Genomic DNA, 10,388 nt, shown 5'->3' with positions numbered 1-10,388 from the left:
CCAGAGAGTGGTGCTTGGCAAGTATCCAGTTATCAATATTTTCTCTTTGAAAATTATTGATTATATGATTCTAACAATTGATAAATCCTCCATTGTTCAAGTCAAATTTTGTCTTTGTTGAGGGGCCCAAAGACAGATTAGGAAATGTTCTTGTCTTGGGGTAAAGAAAAACTCTAAGTTTAGGTGGAGAAGCAGATAACAGCCATAGGAATATGTAAGGCATCTGGCTTTCATATTCTACAATTTTTTATAGCACATGACTATTTTCTGATGAAAAAAACCCTCAGCAAAACAGAAGAGAAATAGTCAAGAGCCTTTACATACAGAAAAGTTTAAAATAAATTAACTGAGCATAATAACCTGGTGCATCACCTCTACAGGAACAAGTAATTTTCTTTGTTATTTTGTAAATTGAGTAGCAAGTTATTTGCTTCTTTCTCCTTTTTTGTTTGTTTTTTTTTCTTTTTTTTTCACCATATAAGAGGTACAATATTCTCAGGGACTCTATAAAGAAAACTGTATAGCTTCTGTTTTGCTTTGATTTTTTCACCCTGCTCACCTCATTGTGGATGGGAGCACAATGGCAGCTGTGTTGGCAGCTATCAGCTCTGAGACTGGGTGTTTGCAAGCACCATGTGTACAATCCCAGCTGTGGAGCACATTAACAGCCAGCCCAGTTCACAGCTCTGCCCTAGTTTTAGTGGTCTGCTCTGAAGTTTTGAGCATACAATCCCTTTTGTGATTTTGCACAGTTTTGTTAATGTCTGCAAAGTAGAAATGCAGCTTTTTGAGCAGGGAGTACCTAATCCTCTGTGTGCAATAGCTAAACAAGCTCACAATGAGACTACTGACTTTAATGGCATCTTTCTTCTGATGCTGCCATCATTCACCCTGACTGTGTTGCAGACAAATGAGTAATGATAACCTAGATAATTATATGGTTGCCCATAGTTATGCTAAAGTGGCAAACAGAAATTTAGTTTCTAAGACCTGATGTGGGCAGGATAAGATTATTTTTTCCTTGCAAATTGCTTTTTCTTTGACATTTATCTGGAAAGTTTACATTCATTTCAAGTCTTTTCTTGATGTTTTTCTTGCACTCAGACTTATTTGGTCCTGTATTAAAAAAATGTATTTAAAGTAGAGGTGATGGAAGTGCCAATGCTCAATCTTTATTAACATGCTGCCATGTGAAATCGTGGAAAACTTTAGGACTGCACAACACAGATGACTCTTGGAAAAGTCCGTAGAGTCTACTTTCAGTGTCTCACTCAAGATACAGTGTCAAACAACAAACAACAAATATGAAATCTCTGAAATGTGGCAGGATTCATGTCTGAAACTTGTGTCTTTTCCCATCAAATTTTGATTCCGCTGTTTTGACTTCATCCACAGAAAAGAGGAATTGTCTTGATATTTTGGGCAACCGTGCTTGTGACTAGACATTCATACAATACATTATAATTTACCCACATATTAGCAGTGTTGGTTCTCAACACATATTTTCAAACCATCTATAATAAAGGTATATTTAAGGAACTTCCATAGGCAGAAATTAGCTCTCTCTATAACCAAGGAAACGTGTGCTTTCAAAGAAGCAGCGCTCAGTGGTTCCTTGGCACATCCATCCACACGCTCCCCCAGCAGCAGCTCTCACTCACATGGGATTCCAGGAGGCAGGAGCCTCTCCCCAGGCTGGGGGCAGGATTTGGTTCTGGAGATTCTCTACCGGCCAAGATCAATTAATGTTTGTGTGTGCCAGTCCCTTCACTCTCAGCCACCAGTGAGGATCCTGAATTGGTCTGGTCTTGCCTGGGAGAAGTAATGGGGAAGCAAACCTGGTGTTGAAGCAATATAACCTTTCATAACAGAGCTGTTTGAGGAGCATGGAAACAAGCAGAACCTGCAGGTGAAGCTGAGGGTCCTCAGTCCACTAGTGATGACAACAGAGGCATTCCACTCCTTTTTCCAGATGTTTGTGCTCAAGAACCAGACTGTGGGCATCACTGTTTAATTTCCTTAGCCATGCAGAAATGTTATGAATCAGATGAAAACGGGACTATGGTGTGGCAGGGTGTTTTGGGGTGAAAAAAACCCATGAGCACCCAAAAGGGAAAGTAAAAGCTGGAAAGCACAGCAAAGCTGTGCTTGAGAGATTGAGCACTTCCACTCATCTTGCACCTTGATTTATCTGGTTGATCTTGGCCATCACCTCACATTTCTCTGATTCCTGCATTCCTGCAGATACCTTCAGCCAGGGAGAGATTCCAAATAACCTTAATCTCGTGCAGATTGTTAATAAAAGTACCAATCCTCACAATGAAGTGATGATGGTAGCTGGTTTAATCATTTGCCTCCATCATAGAAGAATATGAGACAGACCTAGAGACAAATTCCAAAGACAAAGATCCAGGCAGAAAATTCTTATCATAAAAACTGCTAGAAAGTGGTATTCAGAGAGGATCTGTGACACTGCAGAAGTAGTGCTCCTCTTTCCCTGAGAAAAAGATGGATTTAGGGAGTCATGGACTTGGAAATGGTGGCTTTTGTTATATTATGGTGGATGTGTGTGTGGGAAGAAATCACCATGTTCTTTGACTAATGATAATTTTCTAATTAAGGCTCAAATTGTTTGGCCTGACAGAACTGTATTGAGTACCTGGGGAGGGAGCAAGATTGGTTTGGAGTGGAAGCAAAATTGACTTGAAGCAATCTTCCTTGTTCTCTGATTTCTGCGTTCATTAAGAACATACTGTGAAGGCAACAGTTGCTGAGGAGAAGGAAAGTTGGGGTGAAATGACTGCTCTGAACTGGAATAACAAGGTGTATGATCCAAGATCTCCTGAAGAGCATAACAAAGACTATCTCTCTTGGTAAAACATAGACTTTATACAGCATGAAAGGTCCTCAGTCTTTGCTTTGACAAATCATGCAAAGATAAAAATAACTGATTAAAAAAAAAAAAAAGTGTTACTAGGATACCAATCATTCAGTGGAGGGCAAATCAGAACTTAGTGAGTCTGTAGGTAATGATAATTATAGTGTTGAGTAAACATGTGAGACAGCCTGCCAGTAATCCTTCCATTAGTTGGGGAAGTCAGGGTGGGATCCCTGGTTCCAAAAGAAAATTTGATTTATATTGATTGTTTTCTTGTAGACTTCTTGCTGATATACATATTCAAAACAGAATCCCTTTCCTGGGAGGGAGAACTCCTCAGACTTTATTAAATGTGTTTGCCTGAATGGATTCACAGCTAGGATTTTGTCCTCACTACAAGACACAAATCTGCTTTGCTGCCAACAAAACTCACTTGTTTTTGTCCTACCAACTTCCAGAGTGGACCACCACCCTTCCTGTGACAAGCTTATGCACTGGAAGTCTGATGTCATGCTCCTGGTGATTGCCCTCAAGAAGGAGGCATCCCAGTGTCTCCCACCATTCCTTGTATGTTCCCTTCACTTTTGTTGATTCTGCCTACTTCTCTCTAATTTACCTGGGCTTTTACGTATGCCTGGAGCTGTAAACGGGACTTCTGCTCAAACTTCCCAATCTCCATTTCTTACACACAGTCTAGCTCCTAATACATGTAACAGTACCATGTTATTAGCTCACTGAGCTTGAAATCTTGAAATCATAATTTTGACTTTTTTTCTTCAGTAGCTCTGAAAATATTGCATTTATTTCCTATTATTTAAGTATTAATTTGTTTTCCCCTTCCCAAGCATGATGCTTTAGATATGTTTTTACTGAACTCCATTTGTTTAATTTGGAGTGAAGACTATTTGGAATTCAGATCCTGGTTTCCCAAGCACGTGAAAGCTCTCCTGTCCCTATTCCTTGCTGTCGCCTACAAATTTTCCAAGTGTTTTCTCTGTTCCAATACCCATATCATTGATAAGTAGAGAGTATACAGGAAGTATAAGTAAGTAAGTAGAAGTATACAAGATCTTCTGGTGAGATCACATTTAAACCATGATCCATGTGTGTCAGCAATTGTTTGTGTACACTCCATTAGTCAGTGATTTTACTTGCACTTAAGCAGTTAAGATTTGGATGTCACAAAGGGTCATGCCAGAACCCTTGCTAAAACAAAGGTACAGCATATTGAATGCTATGGATATGAGCTATCTGGGAAATGAAGGAAATCAATGTGACTTGGTGTGACTTGGTTTTAATTTTTAACACCTTTTCCTCAAAGGGTTTGTAAGTATAGTGTACAGGGAGTTGTTGGGGTCTCTTTCTGGGTGTCAGAGGTAGGCTGGCTGTTCTATAAATACTTTTCCCCTTTCAACAGATAGGTGTTGCACTATATTTATAATTATACTTATATCTATTCTATTCCATCCTAAATTGCCCCCTTGTTCCTCAAGCCAAACACTCTGAGGAAAGTTCTAATGGCTCAGACATCACTGAGACTTGTTCCTCCAGTACTTCTTGGTGAGTGTGGCCAGGCCTTTATATTTTAGATAAGCATATCTAGCTGTTCCCTCTCTGCCCTGGCCTGACCCCCTATTCTTTTGTTTAAACTAATTTTATTAGGCATTGTGCACAGCAAGTTTCTTTAGTGAGCACTGAAACAATGGGTGCTTTGGCCTCTGTTGTGCAGCCTGCTATTTGCTCTCTCTGCTCTGTATTGCTGTACTTCTTTCCTCATCTTTTGTTCTGGCAACATTTTCTGGTTGCCTTTTATGCCTCCTACTATTTGTAACTCTTTGTATGCCCCAGTGTTCTGCTGTGTCCTTACATATTATATAGTCAGACATGGAGAGGTGTCCTGGTTTTTCCAGGATTTCAATGGGACTTTTATTTCCAGGTGCCTAAAGAATGCCTTAAAATACCATATCAACCTGCAGTTGTGCTTTCTTTTCCCTTTGTGTCTGAACAGCTTATTGAAAAACCTTTAAAAGTTTTTTTTTTTTCAGTATCTGCCAGTGGTCTCCTACCCTTTTATCCTTTCAATTATCTTCTCAAGACCTTCCACATCAGCTTATGAATTTTTAGAAATCTGCTCTTATGTAGTTGATCCCTAATAGTACGGCTATTCCTAAAACAGTGATCTGTCATTTCATATTTGCCTTCTTTCACCCAGATTATCTTCTACCCTTTTATGCAACCCCTCATAATTTTCTGAATCACATTCAGTTTAGCTGTGTCCCCAAACATTGTCTCTTCACACCACACCTTCTGAGGGAAAACCTGCCCTCAGTGCATTCCAAGACTCTGACAATGGTCTGTGTCCTCCTCTATTGCTTTTCAGAGCATGAGATGCTATTTGAAGTGCCCTGTAGAGACAAGGTTGACTCTTGAACATCTCTAGGAGTTGCTCAAGCAAAAAGACCCTCATGTATTGCTTCTTCTCCATGATTTCATTTTCTCCAAAACACATCCAACAAGACATACATATTTTTCTTTTGCCTCCTCATTTTAACTCAAAGGCAGTCAAGAAGCCAGCTTCTTAGTTCTCACTGAAATGGAAAACAAGTATTCATGTCTAAATGCCTTGTCCTGTCTTTCTTCTTGGAAAAAAAAAAAAAAAAGCTGTATCTGTGCCCCTGTTCCAGTTCCCTGATTTGTTCCATCAGGACTTCGTGGCCCCTGTGATGTCACAGATTTGTGTATATGAATACTGTGAGTGTTCCTCTTTATTCAACACATTCCTGATATGGCATATAGCTATTTTGGATGTTCAGCTGTTTGCCCCACCACTCACTCCCTGGTCTCTCTTGTGCTTTTTGTGAACCATTTCCCTGTGGAGATTGTTAACAAAGTTCTAATTACTGCCAAGTGAAGGGTATAGTGGTGGCTTTGTGATGCAGATACTGGTCAGCCAGGAACTTGACTGAGACTACAAAACTCCTGTAATTCCCATCTATCTCTGGACAGACTCCAGATGGTAGTAGCTTTCAGTCTCTGCCAGCCTGGTTTGGAGCAGTTTCCCTGTGTGTGATTTTGCATGTCTGTCAGCCAAATCAGAAAGCCAGTCCAAAAATCTAGTACTTAGAGGGTGTTTGATACCCGTGGGAGCTGTCTGGGTCAGGAAACCAATGACTGGTTTAGAACAGATTGGGAAAAAAAAAAAAAAAAAAGAAAGAAAGTGGTAGAAATGGCACGGTCAGCATTTTAGTTACAAATTTACAAATACAGCTGCAATTACATGAAAATTACCAATGTAAAGCAAAAAGTTGTTTGTTTTTGTGTTTTGGTTTGGTTTGGTTTGGTTTGGTTTTTTTTTTTGCAAGTGTTGCCTGACAGCCTCAATAAAGATTAAAGCTGAGCTGGAATTTTTCATACTGAATGGTGGAGTTGCAGCCTCCCCTGATGTGTGACAATGTCAATGAAGTGTCATTGTAGGTTGTTGGTTTTCCAGTGCCCACAGTGTGCAGCCTAGGTGGAAGTCACAGCTGGAGAAGCTGCCACTGAGAGCTCCTTCACTCCCTTGATCACAGGGAGTCCTTGCAAGTCCTTGATGAAAAGATAACACCAAAAGCATTGAAAAAATGATGGCCCTTTACAGAGCAATAAGGGCAGATCTCTTAGACCCTGTCCTGTACACATCCATTTAAACACATAGCTTTCCTTTGTATACCACAGAAATACTTTTTTTATTATTTAATTCAACCTAATGAATAATTAATACACTATAATTAATGACACATTAATATACTCCATACATTATAAGGAGAAAAATGGTAAAGCTCATTGGAACACTGTCAGTTGTTACAAATGACAAATAGGCAACAAAACTGAAAACCCTATTTGCTGATCATGTGAGTTACTTTCTAACTGGGTTTTGTATGTGCACCAACCTCTCTATTCCTGATTAATGGGAATGTTTGTACATTTTTGCATAGAGACAGATTTGTGCTTATCTATTGCTTTATAGGTGTTGCAAGAAGATGAGCAGGAAGCCCATCCTGCACCAGACAAGCTAGAATGTTCTGATAAACATTTTCAGAGGACAAGTGAGTGACAAGTCCCATTTGTTTCCATTTAACACAGCAGGTCAGTCAAAATCACACATAAAACACCATTATGAACTATGACAAGTAATAATCCATATTTGCCAAGTGTAAGAGGAAAACCAGTTTAAGCACTCCCTGTTCAACAAATCCCCCTCACTAAATTTTACCTTCTCACAAATCTCAAGTCTATAAAAAACCCTTGCAAAAATGTTGGGATTTAGTGCAGCAAAGCAAAGCAACACTCATGAGATCTTTGCCTAAGAATGACCTGTCCTAAGACTATAGCTAAGCATATCCAGGAAGCATTTGCTTCTGAATCCCAGTTTATCCCAGCTGCTGGGTAAAACCACAGGGACTAGTTTTTGAGATACCTGTGGCAAGGCCAAAATTATAAAATAACTCGCATTTAATCCTTGAACTACACCTGGATACAAGTGGGAACTAGCAGTGTTTACAGAGCTGTGTGTTCCTTGAACACACAAGTACAGAAACTAAGTTTGATAATTTAGGCTTTAAATGGACAGAGGGACTTCTTTAACACCTGAGATGCCCTCTAAACCAGCTCATCTACCCCAGAGCCTGAGCAGCTCAGACCAGGATACAAGATACATGTCTTTAGTGAATGCACAGAATAAGCCTCTTTTTTTGTCCTCTCCAGTATTTTATTCAAGCTAATATCTAATTAGAGCTGTGATTTTGGTGTGCTCTTTGCTGCTGCTATGACAATTCCTAAAAGCATTTTGTGAACATCAATTGTGTGTGATAGTTCTGCAATGAGCTCTGCAGCTACTGAAGGAGAGGAGAGGGACAACATGAGCTCTGTTTTATTATTGCACAGTACAGATAATGATACACTAACCATATCAAAAGGAGCTTTGTAATTATTGGCTCAGGAGCTCTTGTGGTTATTTTACATTTAACCCACAGACCAATTTGGTGTCTGCTGGCACATGGTGGCCATATGGAGGGCAGAAAGCATTACTGCCTACCACGGGAGAACATAATCTGGAGAGCGGAGGCATTTCCATGTGCTGAACAAAGTTCCACCCACATCATAAATCGGTCATTCTGCCACATCATAAGCTGCAGGAAAAAAAACATCCCATAAATCTTTACAGAGACTCTACAGGACCTCAGTCAGAGACTGTCTTCTGTGCAGCCCATGAATGCACAGCTGATGCTTTGTAATAACAAGCAATACTCACATATCTGCTACCAATGCATTCTGTCACGTAATACTGCTATATATTTTTGGAGCAGTGTTGAAAAGCACACAGACTACTTCTCTCCTATGAAAAATGTTAATTAGACAAATTATCACCTGATTAAGATGGGCAAAAAACCCATGGAAATTTATTATGAAGATCCATAGTGACTATTTCTAATCACATCTTTTCACATGTTGTCTTTGAGAATCAAATTTTAAAATGGCTGAAGAAATTTTTAAGTATATATATATATATATATATATATATATATATATTTATGTAAGAAGCAAATTTGTGTTGACTTTTATTTATTACTGCACACAAAAATATTTCCCTGGACAAAACACAATTGTCTGTCCACCTCCATAAATATGCTTTTATTTATGTATGTGTCTATGCTCCTCTGCTGGTGTGTTTGTTGGGAACGGGTGCTTTAGAACTTTTGTCCAGGTCCTACATTTTTACTAATATTTTGGGAAAGTTTTATTATTCCTTTTCTGGGGGAAGACTGAAAAGAAGACAAAAAATTAATTTGAAACCAAATTATGATTGTTCTTGCTGGTCCTATACTACAGTATAGGATAAACAGCAAGGGAACTTAAACACATGGAAAAGGAGATTTTGTTTGCATTTCCTAAACAAATATTTTTTAGTAGTATAAAAATAGGTGGAACAGGAAGATAGGCAGGACCAATGTAGAAGAAAAGCATGTTTGTGCCCAGTTCACCGGAGAGATTGTCAAAGAACATTTTATCATAATGAAAATATTACCCTTGGAATGCCAGCATGAGCAACGTCTATTCAAGTTGCCTGCTCTTTTTGCTTCTAGTCACTAAAGTTAGACTTGTCCTAGAGTTATTGTGACTAGATGATTTTTTTTTTAATTTCAGAAAATGTTCTCTTTCATTCACGAATCAATAGCTCTTTGCTAGTCCTGGCTTTGCTGCTTGTACTTCTCTGTCAGCCCTTGCTAAGGGCTGTTGCTAAGGGCCAGAGGAAGTGTCTTGTTGAATTCTGCTGAGAAATTGGGGAGGAAAAGCACATTTCTGTGAGGTGCAAATGAAGCACTTAGCCCACTGCTGTCCTGCAACATAGGAAATATGATTCTAGCTGGAACAAGCTGCTCATGATTAGGATCCCCCTGTGTTTCAGAATTCTGACAGGCTATTCCTAATCCCATAAAATTAGGAGTGTGCCATGGTGAGATCTAAAGAGCAATATTTTTCTTACAGTAAAGGACTCCAAGAAACCTGTTTCAAAAGGAAACTTTTATAAAGGTTGCCTCCTTCACTTGATGAAATTAACATAATTTTTTCTGTAGATTTCAATGAGAAAAAAACCCAAAACCCTTTAGTCAAACAGCTTCCAGTACCTTTATTTGAAAGCAGCTGAGTGGGGCATATATAAATTTCCTAGAAGTTTTATAGATAACAAACTAATAAGCCTAGTGAAATTCTCCCTTTAATGATTTGGAATTTAGCTAGAGGGAACAGAAACATTCAGACCCATGAAATATGCCTCATTTACTTTCTGATGTATTTAATTTTAAATAAATATTCAGAATATTTATTTTAATACATTTCATGGTGTCTTGTACAGCAAGCTTTGACAAAAATCACATAGTTTTCAAAAAGTGATACACTCATATCGTGACTTACTGTGCCTAGCAAGTCCTGCACAGCAACTATACCACTCTTTCAAGTGACTCTATTAATATCTGATGACTGCATCAATTAGTAATTTTACTGCAGAGTTACCCTCCAGCATGGAAGAAATACAGTTCTCTGGCAAATTGCACGCAGGGGAACCTGCACTATCCATGTTTCTCAGGCACGTGAGCTCGGGATCTAAGAGCCTGCTCTATCAAGGTCACGTGTGCATTGATAAAGAGCCACAGCTGGGGCTGTGTGATCAACAGGAACATGAATACACAACCCAGTTGCGTCAGGCAAGCCCTTGTGGTTGCATCTCTCCTACCCTACCCAAAGGCTGAAGGTTTTTTGTGTCTGCCTATGCCTGCAGGTTACAGTGCTAATGAGACTGTCTTGTGTCCTCTGAACAGTCTGTGCTGGAGTTGGAATATGCTTCCTGTCGTTCATCAGAAGAACTGGCAAGCAAGCAAGGCTGACAGATGTAGTTCAGACTTATGAGGATTTCCTGGTAAGATTGTTTTTTCCCTGTACAACTAATTATGAAAGTAATGGTAGAGATGAATAT

The 10,388-nt window shown here is 39.2% G+C and overlaps 1 protein-coding gene across 6 annotated transcripts in view; it reads left to right on the top strand.

Moving 5' to 3' along the window:
* LOC113460845 (uncharacterized) overlaps positions 1–10,388 on the top strand; it is a 75,485-nt gene that overhangs the window by 42,330 nt on the left and 22,767 nt on the right. For 5 of the 6 annotated variants that reach the window (XR_012579606.1, XR_012579601.1, XR_012579602.1 and 2 more), the window contains 2 exons: positions 6,885–6,963; positions 10,234–10,331. The gene's annotated coding sequence lies outside the window, so the exon portion shown is untranslated. Of the gene's footprint in view, positions 1–528; positions 3,446–6,884; positions 6,964–10,233; positions 10,332–10,388 lie in introns of those variants that run through there. The other variant, XR_012579604.1, reaches the window with a different exon arrangement.

Source organism: Zonotrichia albicollis, chromosome 1, assembly GCF_047830755.1.
Source record: "Zonotrichia albicollis isolate bZonAlb1 chromosome 1, bZonAlb1.hap1, whole genome shotgun sequence".
NCBI lineage: Eukaryota > Metazoa > Chordata > Aves > Passeriformes > Passerellidae > Zonotrichia > Zonotrichia albicollis.
This window is presented reverse-complemented; position numbering and strand designations above follow the sequence as displayed.